A 17,774-nucleotide genomic window follows, 5' to 3' on the forward strand; every position below is an offset into this window, starting at 1 on the left:
ATATATATATATATATATATGTATTTATTTTTGACGCCTCGGCATGGGTGATAAGTGCTATATAAATGCAATTACAATACTATAATATATATTCACTGGAAAAAAACAAATGCTTTAGAGACATTAATAGTTAGGCTCAGGTTTCACTCGTACAAAACCAGAGAAATTCAGCAGTTATAGTTAGCCGAGCTAATTATAACTCGCACCTCTGCAATGCACTGCTTATAACCTAACATATCACTCATGACATGGTCAGTGATATCACTGATGATGAGGACACCATTGAGTGAGTGTTTTAAAAAGTTTGCCTGTTAAATATATATACCAAGGTGTTTGGGTGAATCAGTGGGTGTAGGAGTGCCTGTATGGATAAATTCAGTGGGTGCATGATGAACAAGTTACTTACCTTCGGTAACGATGTATCTGTAAGAAACATTAGTTAGTTAGATTCCTCACCTTAGAAAATCCCCAGGCGTCAGACTGGATCCGGAAGATTTTTGTAGCAATACCCCTTGCGCATCGCTAGGCGTCGTCTGCGGCTCCGCGTCCGTCGTTGGCATCGTGCGCAGGAATGACGGAGTACTTAGACGCCGCCCTCGCGCGCTGACGTCAGTTCTTGTACATAGCTTTCCGCGCCAGGAACGCAGAGCCATGCAAGAGACCGACACTGGTGCCAAAAAATCTAGGGCCCTGAAAGGAATAGCCTTAACCCTAGATGTCAGTTCGCAGAACGGGGAGGATGGGTGGGTCGGTGAGGAATCTAACTAATGTTTCTTACAGATACATCGTTACCGAAGGTAAGTAACTTGTTCATCTGAAAGAAACACGTTAGTTAGATTCCTCACCTTAGAATAGATACCCAAGCAATACCAACCCCGGTGGTGGGTCTGCGAACAAAGATCACACCAGAAAGTCCTGGAGGACAGAACGGCCAAAGAAGCCATCCCTCCGGACTTGGCTGTCTAGGCAATAATGCCTGGCAAACGTGTGTAGCGAAGCCCACGTCGCCGCCTGACAGATGTCCTGCAAAGGGACTCCCCGTCCCAAAGCAGTAGTAGCCGCCGTGGCCCGAGTAGAATGGGCTCGCAGCCCAACAGGAGGGTCCTTTTTTGCCAAGGAATAACAGATTTTTATACACAAAACGACCCACCGGGAGATGGTCAGTTTGTGCACAGCTTTCCCCTTCTTAGCACCCACGTATCCAACGAAAAGTTGGTCGTCCACCCGGAACTGTTTTGTGCGGTCCAAATAAAAGGAGAGCGCACGTTTTGGATCCAGACGGTGGAGCCTCTCTTCCTCTTTGGAAGGATGCGGAGGCGGAAAGAAGGTGGGCAAGGTGACAGATTGCCCAAGATGAAAGGGGGTCACCACTTTCGGTAGAAAGAAAGGACGAGGACGAAGGACAACCTTGTCCGGATGAACAGATAGAAAAGGAGGCTTGGACGATAGAGCCTGGAGCTCACTCACCCGTCTAGCCGAGGTGATGGCTACCAGGAAAGCAGTCTTAAGAGTCAGAAGACGAAGAGGACAATTGTGAAGAGGCTCAAAGGGAGCGTACATCAGGAATGTTAAGACAAGATTCAAGTCCCACTGAGGCATTACGAAAGGGACAGGAGGGAACGTGCGAGTAATGCCTTTAAGAAAACGTGAAACTACAGGGGACTTGAAAAGAGATGGCTGATCAGGAAGCCGTAAGAAGGCAGAGATGGCAGCAAGATAACCTTTCAAGGTGCCCAGGGCAGAGCCCAGCCGGGCCAAAAAAAGAAGAGAGAGGAGAACCTCAGAAAGAGGGGCGGAAAGGGGATCCACAGCCTTTGCTGTGCACGATGCCACAAACTTGTTCCACCGGCAGGCGTATACCGTCTTTGTGGAGGGACGCCTGGCTGCCAGAATGACATCACAGACTTCAGGAGGCAAGTCAAATGGCATCATCTGCCGCCGCTCAATCTCCACGCATGGAGGTGGAGGCTGGACAGGTTCGGGTGGAGGACCGTCCCCTGCTGCTGCGACAGAAGATCCTCCCGAAGGGGCAGACGTATAGGAGGATCGGTCAACATAATGAGTAGCTCGGGATACCAGTACCTTTGTGCCCAATCCGGAGCCAGCAAGTTGACTTGGGCCCGGTCGTGCCTGATCTTCTTCAGCACTCTGGGCAGAAGTGGTATAGGCGGAAAGGCGTACAACAGACCGCAACTCCACTCGCGACGAAAAGCGTCGCCGAGCGAGTGCCGCCTTGGAAATTCCAACGCGCAGAACTGCTGACATTGCGCGTTCTCGTCGGTGGCGAATAGATCTATCCAAGGCTCTCCCCACTGCTGAAAGAGACCTTGCGCCACCTTGGAGTTCAGACGCCATTCGTGATCCATCATGCACCGGCGGCTGAGTTCGTCTGCTCTGGCGTTCAGAGAGCCCGCCAGATGTTGAACCACCAGGGTGACGCCCTGGTGTTCCAGCCATGTCCAGAGGCGCAGAGCCTCCTGACAAAGGGTCCACGACACCACCCCGCCCTGTTTGTTGCAATACCACATGGCGGTGGTGTTGTCCGTGAACACCTGCACGACACTTCCCCGGACAGAGGGAAGGAAGGCTTTCAGTGCAAGTCGAATCGCTCTCAGCTCCAACAAGTTGATGTGGAGGCGAGACTCCGCTGGAGACCAGAGGCCTCTGATCTCCGCCTCTCCCATATGGCCACCCCATCCCAGGAGGGACGCATCCGTCACTACGACATGCTCCGGTAGGGAGAGGCTCGTGCCCATGACCCAATCGCTGTCCGTGAGCCACCACTGCAACTGCTGTGCAGTGCCCTCCGAGATCAAGACCTGGTCGGACAGGTTGCCGTGATGCTGGGCCCACTGAAACTTCAGGTCCCACTGCAGAGCCCGCATGCGCCGCCTGGCGTGATGCACTAGTAGGATGCAGGAGGCCATCAGCCCCAGAAGCCGCAACACTAGCCTGGATAGAGGGCGAAAGATGGGAATCAGGGCCTGTATATCCCGGACCCGCTGTTCCGGTGGATGAACCCGGAACTGCGCCGAATCGAGAACCGCTCCGATGAAGAGGAGCTTCTGAGAGGGGCTCAGGTGTGACTTCGGCACATTGATGGAAAACCCCAGCAAATGCAGGAGATCCGCCGTAGTCTGGAGGTGGGAGACGACTGCCTGGGGCGAGCCCGCCTTCAACAACCAGTCGTCGAGATAGGGGAAGACCGGAACCCCTGATCTGCGCAGATGAGCTGCGACCACCGCCATCACTTTCGTGAACACCCGAGGGGCACTGGTAAGGCCGAAGGGGAGCACGGTGAACTGAAAGTGCTCCTGACCCACCGTGAACCGCAGGTAACGCCGGTGGGCCGGCAGGACGGGGATATGGAAATATGCGTCCTGCAAGTCCAACGCTACCATCCAGTCTCCAGGGTCTAGGGCAGCGAGAACCTGAGCCAAAGTCAACATTTTGAACCGGTCCTTCCGGAGGAAGGCATTGACGTTCCTGAGGTCCAAGATAGGGCGTAGGCCTCCTTTGCCCTTCTTGAGAACCAGAAAGTAGTGGGAATAACAACCACGACCTACTTCTGGGCTCGGAACGCACTCAACGGCCTCCTTGGCCAAGAGGGCCGAAACTTCCTCTTGCAGAAGATTCAAATGATCCTCCGAGATACGGTGGTGCTGCGGTGGCATGGCTGGAGGGGTCGTCTCGAAGGGGAGGGAGTAGCCCCTTCGGACGATTTGCAGCACCCACCTGTCCGAAGTAATGGTACGCCAGTGGAGCAGGTGATGGCGAACCCGGCCTCCCACTGGCGAGGAATGGGCCTGAAAGCACGGACTAGGCAGGTTTTGAGGCGGATGCTGCCGGGGTGGATGTGGACTGACCGCGTCGTCCTCCTGTACCGCCTCGGCGGAAACCACGTCCGCGATCGTGTGCGGGCTGGTTCTGCGGCCGGTGGCTAGGCGGACGTGAGGAGGTGCTCCTTCCTTGGCCACGAAAAGCGGAAGTTTGTTGCCGCGGGGCCGAGAGGCCCAAGGACGTGGCCGTAGCCTGGGAGTCCTTGAAGCGAGCCACCTCCCCTCCCTCCTCCCACCTCCCCCTCATCCCACCTCCTCCCACCTGCCCCTTCTCTCCCCTCCTCCCACCTCCCCCCTCCTCCCCTCCCCCCTCCCCCCTCCTCCCCTCCCCCCTCCCTCCCCCCCCTCTCTTCCTCCACCTCCACTCCGCCCCTCACTCCACTTCTACTCACACCTCCCCTCTCTCCCTCCACCTCCACTCCCTCCACCTCCACTCCCACCTCTCTCCACCTCCACTCTACCTCCCTCCACCTCCACTCCCCTTCCATATCCTTCCCCCTCCCTCCACCTCCCCCTCCCTGCACCTCCACCCCCTCTCCCTGTACCTCCACTCCCCCCTCCCTGCACCTCCACTCCCCCCTCCCACCACCTCCATCCCCTCTCCCTCCACCTCCACTCACACCCTCCACCTCTACCCCCTCCACCTCCACTCCCCTTTCCATCCACCTCCACCTCCACTCCCCCCTCCCTACACCTCCACTCCAACCTCCCTACACCTCCACTCCAACCTCCCTACACCTCCACTCCAACCTCCCTACACCTCCACTCCCACCTCCCTACACCTCCACTCCCACCTCCCCTCCCACCTCCCTACACCTCCAATCCCACCTCCCTACACCTCCACTCCCACCTCCCTACACCTCCACTCCCACCTCCCTCCACCTCTCTACACCTCTACTCCCCTCTCCCTCTACTCCCACCCTCCACCTTTACCCCCACTCCCCTTTACCTCCACCCCTCCACCTCCACTCCCCTTTTCCTTCCCTCCTCCATCCCTGCACCTCCTCTCCCCCTCCCTCCACTTCCACTCCCACCTCCCCCACTCCCTCCACCTTCACTCCCCCCTCACTCCCTCCACCTCACTCTCAGCCCCTCCCTCAACCTCCACTCCCCCACCCCCTCTCTCCGTGCACCTCCACTCCCCCTCCTCCCACCCCCTTCCTCCCTGCACCTCCACTCCCCCCACTGCCCCTTCCTTGCAGAAACCAAAAAACGAGAACACATTTTTGGTGTTAATTGTGGTTTTCATCACGATACTTCAGTTGTATATAATACTGTCTAGGTTATATATAAGGTGACAAATGGTTATAACACTTTTTTTTAATTATAACTTATAACTTTTAAACATGCTGCACAACATTCACAATGCTCTGCAACACATATTAAAAACGTTAAAGCCAATAGCGCTCTCTAAACACTTATAAGGCCCTAAAGGCGAGACCTATTGACTATGCTAATGTTTGTTTAGGTTGAGCATTCGAGACCTCTTGTATATACTTTAGTATATGCTTATATGTGTATGTAGTTTGGGGGCTCTGGAAATCAGCCCTAGGACTTGTCTGCTTCCGCTTAGCGACTTTTTTTCTGTTCAACTGTCTCGAACTGTCTTGACAGAAAACGAACAGTAGAGGTCAGTAAAATACCAGAAATGCTTTTGGCTTGTTCAACTGCCTCTATTTAACTGTCTTGATAGAAAACTACCAGCAGAGGTCAGTAAAATACCAGAATCACTTTAGCATTCTCTATATTCCAGTCCATAGAAATTGTCTTTCACAAGCACCCGTAAACAATATTTTTTTCATATCTTGTATTTTCAGTGATATGACCACCGAAGGCCCTGATGTTATATTAAAAACAGAACTTTGGACTATACCATTTCCCACTGAAAGGCAATATTTCCCTACATGTACTCCCATACCTGGCGTGTCACGCAGGTTGGTGCTAACTTTCCCTCCATGTTAAAGAACAGTGGATGTTGTAGCAACCAGGCTAATGCGCTGCATAGCTAAATACATATAAGGCCTCAAAGGTGAGACCAATGGTATTGCACATCCTTTTTTCTGTAGTCGTCGACCACAATTAGGTGCTAGGTCCAGAAGATCCTATGCACGGCAGCCATCTTCAGATTCTTTTTTCTCCTTACTATTGTGAATAAGGGGATCAATTTATTTTTCTTGTTTCATGTTTCTTTTCTTCCTTTTACGTGATTTTCCTACCACCTGTTTGCTTTCCTCATTTATGGGGAGGAAAGGGGGGTCCCTTATGAATCCAGAAAACTCTTCAAGCTGCAACACTACTCCTACTGGTAAGTAACCATTTCGTGTTGCATGAATACTTTTCTGGATTCACATGCGGTGCATTAGATTATGTAGAGTTTTCCCCTTCCTTTGGATGGTAGGGGAGAGTTGTGATTGAATTTGTGTTGAAGTACTTTCTATCCCACCTGAGCTTCCTTTGCCATTTGTATATCCACACTATAATGCTTGGTAAAAGTATGTGGAGATGCCCATGTAGCGGCTGCAAATATTCTGTCTATTGGCACATTGGCCATAAAGGCTAGGGTTGCCCCCTTTTTCCTTGCTGAATGCGCTTTTGGGTGTGAATTTAAGGTCTTTCCAGCTGGGTCAGCATATTTGAATTGCTTCTATGATCCAACGTGCGATTGACCCCTTTGTAACAGGTGCACCCTTGTTGAACTTAAGAGTAAGAGACCAACAATTAATCCCCTTTACAGAATTGTTTTGCCTCTTGTAGGTTCTTACATCCAGGGTATGAAGGCTTCTTTATTAGTGGTGTTTGAGGGCTTTTGAAGAAAACTGCTAACTGAATGCTTTATTTAATGTGAAACGTGCCTATTACCTTATGTAGGAACTGAGGAACTTAGAATAATTTGTCCTTCTGGATTTGCATGTATGGTTTCTCAATAGTTAATACTCATAATTCACTTACTCTCTGTAGTGATGTTATTGCTATTAAGAACGCAGTCTTTCTTGTTATATGGCGAAGTTCTGCCTTGTGCATGGTTTTGAAAGGCTCTGTCATAAGCTGTGTTTGAACTGTGTTCAAGCTCCACATAGGCATTGGAGCCTTCCTTGGGAGTGCTATTCTTTTTTAACCTTTTAGGAACCTTTTGCTGACTAGTGATGTGAAAAAACCTTAACACAATACCCCGCTGGTGTAAGCTACAATCACTGCTAGGTGCACCTTGGGGCTTGACTAGATGATTTCACGGTCTAGCAAGTGGGTAAGATCTTAACACTGTTTCCTGTGTAGATATCGAAGTTTTGGTGTTGTTATCCTTACACCACGAGGTACCTTTTCCGCATAGCATTGTCTTGCGGTTGGTTTTCTTGCCTCCTTTAGTACTTCCATTATTCTTTGTGGTACGTTCAAATGTCCAAATTCCATGTACTCTGACGCCGAGCTGCTAGGCTGAGTGTTGCTGGTTCCGGATAAAATACTTGAGTTTTCTGCATTGTGAGAAGGTCCTTTTCTGCTTTGAATCTTATCATTTGTCCCTTGGACAGTTCGAGTAGGCTTGAGTACCAGGTTTGTCTTGCCCATTGAGGGGCTACAAGAATTAGGTATGTTCCTGGTTGTCTGGCATTCTCTAGTACCCTTTGTAATAGAGGGATCAGAGGAAAGGCATGGGCCAATGTCTGACCAATTTAGTGACAGGGCATTCCATTTTCTTAGGTGTTGTCTGTGGGAAAGTGGCTCTGTTTATACTGTTCCCAAATAGGTACAGTGTGTACAGAGTCCACAGTCCCCAGAGGTTTGGCAGAGGCTAAAGTTAGATATAACCTTACTCTCTAAAGTGGTAGCTTGGTCGAGCAGTAAGGCAGTATCAGAGGACAGTGTAAAGCATTTGTTGTACACACTCAGTCAGCAAATGGTCTCACACACTCAATAACTGAACTCTAGGCCAATGGTTTGTCAATCAATCAATCAGGGAACTTGTAAAGCGCGCTACTTACCAGTGAGGGTCTCAAGGCGCTGAGGAGGGGGGAGGGGTGCCGCTACTGCTCGAAGAGCCAGGTCTTGAGGAGTCTTCTGAAGGCGAGTAGGTCTTGGTTCTGTCGTAGGTGGGTTGGGAGGGTGTTCCAGGTTTTGGCGGAGAGGTAAGAGAAGGATCTGCCGCCGGCAGTCGTTCGTTGGATGCGGGGGACGTCTGCGAGGGCGAGGCTGGCGGAGCGGAGCTGGCGGGTGGGGGTGTAGAAGCTGAGTCTGCTGTTCAGGTAGGCTGATCTGGCGTTGTCGAGTGCGTTGTGTGCGTGGGTGAGGAGCTTGAAGGTGATCCTCTTGTCGATGGGGAACCAGTGCAGGTCTCTCAGTGATGTGGCTGAGGAAGCGTTTTGGATGCGTTGTAGCCGCCGTTGGTGTTTGGCTGGGATTCCTGCGTAGAGTGCGTAGCCGTAGTCCAGTCTGCTGCTGACGAGGGCCTGTGTCACTGTTCTTCTTGTTTCGGCCAGGATCCATTTGTAGATCGGGCGGAGCATGCGTAGAGTGTTGTAGCTGGAGGAGGAGACGGCGTTGACTTGCTTGGACATGGAGAGGGAGGAGTAGAGGATGAATCCTAGGTTGCGTGCGTGGTCGGTTGGTGTCGGTGCTGTCCCCAGAGCGGTCGGCCACCAGGAGTTGTCCCAGGCTGAGGGGGTGGGTCCGAGGATGAGGACCTCCATCTTGTCCGAGTTCAGTTTCAGACGGCTGCTCCTCATCCAGTCGGCGATGGCCTTCATGCCCTCGTGAATGTTGGTTTTGGCGGTGTGAGGGTCTTTGGTGAGGGAGAGGATGAGCTGGGTGTCAGCGTAGGAGATGATGTTGAGGTTGTGATGGCGGGCCACTTGTGCGAGGGGGGCCATGTAGATGTTGAACAGCGTCGGGCTGAGGGATGAGCCCTGGGGGACGCCGCAGATGTCGTCGGTGGCTTCTGACCGGAAAGGTGGGAGGCGGACGCTCTGGGTTCTGCCGGAGAGGAAGGACATGGTCCAGTCAAGGGCCTTCTCTTGGATTCCGGCTTCTTGGAGGCGTGTCTTTAGGGTGCGGTGGCAGACCGTGTCGAATGCGGCTGACAGATCCAGGAGGATGAGGGCTGATGTTTCGCCGCTGTCCAGTTGGTGTCTGATGTCGTCTGTGGTGGCGATGAGGGCTGTCTCGTTGCTGTGGTTTCGTCTGAATCTGGATCGGGACGGGTCCAGGAGGATGTTGTTGTCTTCGAGGTGGCGGGTCAGTTGAAAGTTGACGATTTTCTCGATGACCTTTGCCGGGAACGGGAGCAGGGAGATGGGTCGGAAGTTCTTGAGGTCCGCCTTGGGCTTTTTGAGGAGGGCATGGATTTCGGCGTGCTTCCAGCTTTCCGGAAATGTCGCTTTTTCGAAGGAGATGTTGATGGCCTTCCGTAGTTGGGGTGCGATGGCCGCGTCTGCTTTGTTGAATACGTGGTGTGGGCATGGGTCTGACGGAGATCCTGAGTGGATGGAGTTCATGATCTTACGTGTCTCGTCGTCGTTGGTGTTGGCCCAGGAGGTCCGGCGGTTGGCGCTGTTGGTGATCGCGGGGGGTGGGGGGGGTGGGGGGGTGGAGTCGTGCATCGTTGGTGCGGTCGTGGAGTTGAAGCTGTCGTGGATTTCAGCGATCTTGCGGTGGAAGAAGATGGCCAGTGAGTCGCACAGTTCTTGTGAGGGCGGAATGTCGTTGGCGCTGGCGTCGGGATTGGAGAGTTCTTTCACGATGCAGAAGAGCTCTTTGCGGTCGTGTGCGTTTTTATCCAGGCGGTCTTTGAAGGAGGATCTCTTGACTAGTCTGATGAGGTGGTGATGTCTGCGGGTGGCGTCCTTGTGGGCTGCGTGGTTTTCTGGCGTTAGTTTGTGGAGCCATTTCTTCTCCAGCTTACGGCAGGCGCGTTTGGAGGTCAGGAGCTCGTCGGTGAACCAGGTGGCTCTCCTGCTGACGCGGCGGTTGGATGGTCTCTTGAGTGGGGCGAGGGTGTTGGCGCAGTCGTCGATCCACTGCCTGAGGTTGCGGGCCGCGGCGTCAGGGCAGGTGGGGTTGATAGGTGGGTTCTGGGCGAGGGTGGTGGTTAGCTGGTCTTCGGTGACTGTCACAGCAGCGGCGCGGCAGCTGTTGGGTGCGATGGTGCGTGGTAGGTTTTTTGAAGGTGAAATGGATGCAGCGGTGGTCGGTCCAGTGGGGTTCGGAGGTGTGGTCGAAGGTGACGTAGGTGCTTGTGGAGAAGACGGAGTCCAGCGTGTGGCCTGCGGCGTGGGTTGGTGCGGTGACGAGTTGTCTGAGGCCGAGGTTGGCGAGGTTTTCGATCAGAGTGGCGGAGTTGGCGTCGTTGTTGTTCTCGAGGTGGAAATTCAGGTACCCGAGGAGGATGTAGTCCGTGAAGACGAGTGCGTGGGTGCTGGCGAAGTCGGCGATTGAGTCGCTGAACTGAGCCCGGGGTCCAGGGGGTCTGTAGATGAGTGTTCCTCTGAGGGTGGTGTTGGGGTCGGTGTGGATCCGGAAGTGCAGGTGTTCGGCGGTGTTGAGGGTGTCGTCAGCGTGGGTGGTGACCTCGAGGGTGGACTTGTAGGCGATGGCTATTCATCCTTCGATTCCATTGGCGCAGTCCCTGCGGGTGATCTTGTAGCCGTCCTGGATGGCTATGGCGATGTCGGGTGCCGAGGAGTCGTTCCACCAGGTCTCGGTGAGGAAGGCCACGTCTGGGGCGAAGGTGTTGAGCAGGTCCCAGATCTCGACGGCGTGTTTGCGTGCGGAGCGGGTGTTAAGTAGAATACAGAGGAGGTGGTTGGGTCCAGTTCTTGGAGGTTTGGTGGGTCTGTCGCAGGTGAAGCTGCAGGTGCGGCAGGAGAAGAGTCCGTGGGTCCGTTTCGGGGCGGCCTGGAAGCAGGTGTTGTGTCGGCCGGCGTTGAGTGCGTGGAGGGAGTCGGCGTCATATCGGAGGGGCTGAGGGAGGGAGGGGCAGCTGGGAGGCGGGAGCAGGGTGGCGAATGGGATGCTCGGGGGGCAGGCCGCAGGGGAGCAGCGGCGGGAAACCAGGCAACAAGGGAAGGGGGCGGGAACTAAGGCAGCGAAGGGGAGCGGGAAAAAAACGAGCAGGAATCGGCGATCAGGGAGCGGGAACCAGGCAGTCAGGCAGCGGGCGAAACCAGAGCGGCACTCAGGGGGGCAGCGCAGTGGCTAGGGAGCGACCTAGCAGGTGTCTGTTTTATTTTAGAACCAACAATAGGTATTAAAATATACTTTCTCAGAATGAGATGCTTTATGAAAATACTTTTGCAGTATGCAATTGACTTTTGTAAATACTGGTTACAGGTTGTTGCAATAGGCAACACAATTTCAAACACAATAATGCATTGAGCTCAATGGAAGTTTTAAGTTATTTGCAATAGATTACTTTCAGGATTACTTTTGTAACTCCAGGACTGGATCCTAGATTCAGTCCTGGGACAGTTCTTAGAAACAAAGTGATAATAGTCGACTTAGTTACTGATGTGATTTTTAGGCAATATTTTGCTATTTTAAAAATTGACACTTAGAAGAAATTTCATAGAAAATAGTCAATGATTCCCTATGGAAAAAAATTTAAGTTGCAGGTACAGTATGTTCTCGTTACTTTTGTAATCCAGTACTGGGCTCCTAGACTCAGTACTTGGACCTCTATCTAAAACAGGTAAGTAATTACGTTTTCACAGTTGGTACGATTTTTAAAGAATATTTGTAGTTTGCAAAAATAGACAGAAGAAATTTCACAGAAAAACAGTCAATGATTTCCTATGGAAGAAAACTGGGTTATTGGTAAGTACGGTTCTGAATATTTTTTTTTTTTTTTTTTTTTAAGGTCAGTGCTGGGCACCAATATCCAGCTCTGGGATCTCTCCTAATAGCAGGTGAGTGTTTTCGTTTTCGTTACTCGGTTGATTTTTGGTGAATATTTTAAGTTTTAGAAACTCCACACTTAGAAGAAATTTCAGAAGAAACCAGTCAATGTTACCCTATGGAGGAAAATTGGGTTATCGGCCATTGGGCAAGTACTCGACTGGCAGAGTTAAGGTTCTGGGCACAGACTCAGGGGTCTCCCATGGTCAGGTAGGTACAGTTGTTACACCCTCAGCGGCACAGGGGAAGCCGGGTGCAGAGTGAGTTAGGCCAAATGTTATCCTATGGGAGGCAGGGGGGCCTTGGTTGGTGGCTGCGGACTAGCAGGCCACCCGGCTGTGGGAGCTGGGCTCCTGGTCACTTGCTCAGGGCAAATGGGGAAGTAGATAGGTGTAGAGGTTACACTGCCAGGGCCACTCGGCCGGATAGGGTGCAGGGTGCTTTTGAGCCTTCGGGCGCTCAATGGATTTCAATGGGAAAGCTCCTGGCTGAACAAAGGCTGCAAGCTCAGGGACGAAGATTCTTCAGGTGCCACCACCACTTCGAGAGGTAAGTTGGGTAGTTGGAGGATGGGTAGGTACCCAGGAGTTGGGCACAGGGGGCCGCAGGGGTGCCTTTTGGTGTCGGGAAATCTTACCCTCTGTTGATCACGGTTCGGGGGGTAACTGGTTCTGAGGCTGCAGGCGTCGTCAGGAGCGTCGAGGTGAGTCCTTGGGTGCCGGATTCGAGGTCACAGTCGCCGGGGGGACGTCCTCGGGGTCTTTTTCCACTTCGGCACAGGCCAGGCTTGGCGGGTGCAGAGTGTGCAGGGTTCGCGGTTGCGGGCTGATGCCAGGGGTTAGAAGCTGGTTTTGAGCAGAGCCTCTGCTCATGGGAGTCCCAGGTGCTCAGAGCCAAAAGGTAGCCAGGTCCTCCGGGGTTTGTGAGGTTGCTGGCCACAAGAGGTGCCGGGATGTAGCAGGAGCAGGTTAGACAGGCCGGTAGGGCTGGGGCCAAAGCAGTTGGTGTCTTCCTCTTCTTAGCAGCTGCACGGCAGGTCTTCTTTCTTCTTGCTCTTCTTTGTTTTTCGGAATCTGGAATCTAAGGAAGGAAGGTTCAGGGTGCCCCTAAATACTAGATTTAGGGGTATTACAGGTAGGTAAAGGGCAGGGACCAATGGGTCCCAGTCCTGGGGTGGGTACACCCCCTATTCTGCCACTACTGTGGGAGGGGGGGGAGGAAGTAGCCTAGTCCTGATTGGGCAGGGCCTCTCATCTTCAAGATGGCGAGGGCCCGGAGATGTGCTTCACCTCGCCTCCCCCACCTGAGGGGTGCGGTTGGCAGGCTGGCACATCCCCTGGCCTTATTTGGGGTTTCTGGCCAGGCTTCCCGCCAGAGTGGGGGCAGCAAGTGGCCTGGGGAAGCTCACAGAGGCGGCATGCCTTTGAAGCTTCCCCCTGTCCATCCTGGGGAAGGAGACCTAGCACCTCGCCCAGGATGTGCATTGTTGCAGGCCCAGGAGAGCGGGGGCTCTCCTACCCAGGGGTCCAGCAACATGTCTGCTGTGTGGCAGTCTAGGCAGCTTCTCAGACCAGACGTGGATTGTAGGTTAGGTTTCTCTAAGATGCCCTCTGTGGTGCTTTGTACATTAAATCCCACACTGGCATCAGTGCAGGTTTAATGTGCTGAGAAGTTTGATACCAAACTTCAGTCTTCAGTGTTGCCATTATGGTGCTGTGGAGTTAGTGTTTGACGAGCTCCCATCACCATGTACTCTTAAATGGCAGCACCGCACTTACAGGGCCCAGGAATGGACCTGGGTACTGTAGGGGCACAGGGCTCATGCTCCTGTGCCCACACCACTGGCATAGGGCACCCAGCTAGAGGGGTGGCTGATGTATGCCAGGGCAGTGTAGGTGGTGGGCATGGCACACAGGGATGTGGCCATATCGACTCTTTGTTTCGTCTTGTACCCAGACACTCAGCCTGCAAGGGCAGTGTGTGTGTGTTAGGGTACAGGGCCTCTAAGGGTGGCACAATGAGTGCTGCAGCCCTTAGAGGCCGTCCCTGGTCACAAGGCCCTGTGTACCTAGAGTACCATTTACCAGGGGCTGACATGTGGCCAGGGTTTGCCAATTTGGGCTTTAGGTTTTTAGGGAAGGAACATAGGCCCTGTGCACCTGATTGGCAGGAGTCCAGGGCACACTCAGTCAAAGTACATCCAGCAATTCAGCAAAAAGTGGGGGCATACCATACAAGAAAGATGGGACTTTCTCACAGTGTCAAAACCTAGGAGGTGAAGAATTGGCATTTTTTTGTTTTGTTGCAAATCGGTCTAATGTTGGTGCCCTCCAGGGTCTGAATAACTTTTGTAGACTCCTTGGCTTTATTTATCATTCGTATGAGCTGGTGTTTTACCTGCTGTGATCTGCTTCTGTGTTGGCTTTACCTCATAGGTGAACTTTTGCAGACTGATTCTCTTTGGTATAGCCCATTGTCATATCTCCTGAGCTAGCTTGCTTAGGGTAAATGACTTTGTTCCTCCCTGTATGTTCAGGTAACACACTGTTGTAGTATTGTTCATTTGGATTAATACTATCTTTCCTGCAATGTGGGCTTAGAATGTTTTTAGGGACAGAAACAAAGTCTTCATCTATAGGAGTTTTACAGAGTCTGAATTGTTCCATTGACCCCGTATACTTAGGTTTCCTGAGTGCGCTCCCCATCCTTTGTGAGACGCATCTGTTGTGATGGTCATTGAGGGAGTTGGTGATTTGAACGGTCTCCATAGTGTTATGTTCTTGGATGCCCACCACTGTACCCACTCCTCTACTTTCTGTGTTACAACCACTATATTTCCCAACTCCGTCTGGTATATGACCAACTGTTACATAGCCATTCTTGTAGAGGGCGCATGTGTAGACGTGCATGGGTAATGAGAGGAATGCATGATGCATTCCCGCCCAACAACTTCATAACCCTCCTCACTGTCAGAGACTCTCTCTTTTAGTAGAAGCGAGTTTGCTCCTTAATTGCTTGGATCCTCTTTTGTGTTGGATAAGCCCGTGCCATCTTAGAGTTCAATTTTTCTGCAAGGAGGATCTTTCCCTGCTACGGTTTTGGTGAGGATTTTTTGTGGTTTATGGATAAACCCAATCTTTGCAGCGTTGTGATCACCTTTTGAATGCGTTTGTAACATCCTTGTTTTGGATTTGCCTTCAACCAGTCATCTTCTAAGGGATGCTGCTACTGCTGCTAAGCACTTTGTGAAAACTCTTGGTGCTGATTTTATTCCAAAAGGAAAGAACGTGAATTGGTAGTGTGTGTTCTCGTGGATGGATCAGAGGTCTTTTATGTATGCGTGACTCACAGGGTTGTATAGATAGGTGTCTTTTAAGACGATTGTTGCCATGTATTTTCCTTTATGTAGCTGTGGGATTACCTCTTGTAGGGCTGTCATTTCGAAATTCTGAGTGCAAATGTATTTCTTTATGTATCTGAGATCTAGGATTGGTCTTAAAGTGAGATCTTGCTTTGGCACAAAGAAATAAGTTGAGTAACGATAAGTTACTTACCTGTAATCCTATTTCTCTTCTAGGGTTATACTCATCAAAGTCATATGCACTGAATAGTCCTGCCCACGTGCGGGGACCCCGGAGCAATAGCCAATAATATGCACATATCTATATATATACACATGTATATACACATATATATATATACACACATATATATACACACACATACATATACATTATCTACTGGCGGTCGCCAGTAGATAGTTATAGTTAGGACCCTCTTACCATAGGAAATCCGCAACATTCTATTTTGAATAACTTTGGCGCCGGTCGACGAATCCTCGCGAAATTTTCAAAATAGGTGGGGCGTTGAGCTCCGCTCCTACCCTGAAAGTCTCGGGGGGATTCGTCAAGCGGGGGCTGAGATAAAAGGGGGGTCCCAAAACGCGTTTTTCCCATGCATTTTTCCATAGGACCTTTAGACAGAGCTACAGCCCGAACGGCTGAACAGAATTTAAAGAAATTTGGCAGAGAGGTAGTCCTCAGGTCAAGGAAGTGCCTTTTGTAGGTTTGGTGTAAATCTGTTCAGTAGATTCTGAGAAAATAGCCTTTAAATCAATATATATATCTGAGCCAGCTTACAGTGCGCTTACGGTGCGCTTACCGTACGCGTACGGTGACGTGCGCGAGCGTGATTCTGATTGGCCGTTAGATCTTAGTAAACATTCAAATCGGTCGAAACCAGGAAGTGGCGGCCGCCATTTTCTCTCTCGCGCTCTGACAGGGGGTTGAAAAACAAAGTGCAAAAACATGTAAAGGGGCTGTTTAGACAGCTCCCAAGCACCTAGCCATGTCGAGGGAGTCCCCAATGATCCCCCAAGTGAAAAAAGGCAATTTAAATTTTTTCGAAAATTTCGCCGATTACGCTTACCGTACGCGTACAGTAATAAATATTAATAAAATAAAAAAATATCCACATTCTCCCCACCCCGTGTGCAAATGGTGCCAGAAGGGCACCGTTTGCGCATGGCTTAGTACATGAAAAGAAAACATATATTTTACCTGTCACAACGATGCTCATCATATGTCCTCCATGTGGGCACGGTGCGCGAAGCGCATCGTGCGTTCATGGCCCATCTAGCGTAACGTGGGCACGCGGTGCGCGCACGGTGCGCGCACGGAACGAACTGCGTTAAGTGGGCGCGCACGCCACAAATGGCGTAAAGTAACTTAGCATTTAAAAAAACGTACAAATTCACTGAAAAAACCATAGGTTTCACACACGTTATAGTTAGGAATTAGCATTTAAAAATCCTTGCAAATTCACTGAAAAAACCATAGGTTTCACACATGTTATAGTTAGCTGGACATTTTACTGATAAAAAACCAATGAAATTCCCCCTTTATAGTTACTGTAGGCAACTATAACTCACACGACCGTAATCCTCTGCTGATGACATATGTGTCTTTATGAAAAAAAAATATTTGTAATATATGTATAGCTAAAATTTAATGGAAGAAGACATGGGCAAATAAGTGTCTAAATACAGTATTAGCATCAGCAGAGGATTACGGTCGCGTGAGTTATAGTTGCCTACAGTAACTATAACGGGGGAATTTCATTGGTTTTTTATCAGTAAAATGTCCAGCTAACTATAACATGTGTGAAACCTATGGTTTTTTCAGTGAATATATATATATATTCACTGAAAAAACCATAGGTTTCACACATGTTATAGTTAGCGGAAATTTTACTGATAAAAAACCAATGAAATTCCCCCGTTATAGTTAGTGCAGGCAACTATAACTCACGCGACCGCAATCCTCTGCTGATGCTAATACTGTATTTAGACACTTATTTGCCCATGTCTTCTTCCATACATTTTTAGCTATACATATATTACAAATATTTTTTTTTCATAAAGACACATATGTCATCAGCAGAAGATTGCGGTCGCGTGAGTTATAGTTGCCTGCACTAACTATAACGGGGGAATTTCATTGGTTTTTTATCAGTAAAATTTCCGCTAACTATAACATGTGTGAAACCTATGGTTTTTTCAGTGAATTTGCAAGGTTTTTTAAATGCTAATTCCTAACTATAACGTGTGTGAAACCTATGGTTTTTTCAGTGAATTTGTACGGTTTTTTAAATGCTAAGTTACTTTACGCCATTCGTGGCGTGCGCGCCCACTTAACGCAGTTCGTTCCGTGCGCGCACAGTGAGCACGCGGTGCGCTTCGCGCACCGCGCGCCCACTTTACGCAGTTAGTGCCGTGCACGCACGGTGGGCACGCGGTGCGATGACAAAGCAAGAAAGCACGTCAACAAATCTGTTTCTGCTTTCCTCCGTGACTATGGTATGGGTGCCATTTACCACAACAACTTGCGTTATGACATGCAAGACATTTATAGAGGAGATGGTGTGCACTTCAATGATGAAGGGAACAGAGTCTTCCTCTTGAACCTTAGACTCTGCATCGGTACTTACTTGTAGGTACCACTAAAAAATCATTTCATAAACACAACGGCTCTTTTTAGAGCCCCCTAATAT

The 17,774-nt window shown here is 50.6% G+C and overlaps 1 protein-coding gene across 4 annotated transcripts in view; it reads right to left on the reverse strand.

The window, feature by feature from the left end:
- Positions 1–17,774, reverse strand: part of TASOR (transcription activation suppressor) — a 1,129,919-nt gene that overhangs the window by 821,349 nt on the left and 290,796 nt on the right. The window lies entirely within an intron of this gene.

The sequence above is a fragment of the Triturus cristatus genome, chromosome 9 (assembly GCF_964204655.1).
Source record: "Triturus cristatus chromosome 9, aTriCri1.1, whole genome shotgun sequence".
Lineage (NCBI taxonomy): Eukaryota > Metazoa > Chordata > Amphibia > Caudata > Salamandridae > Triturus > Triturus cristatus.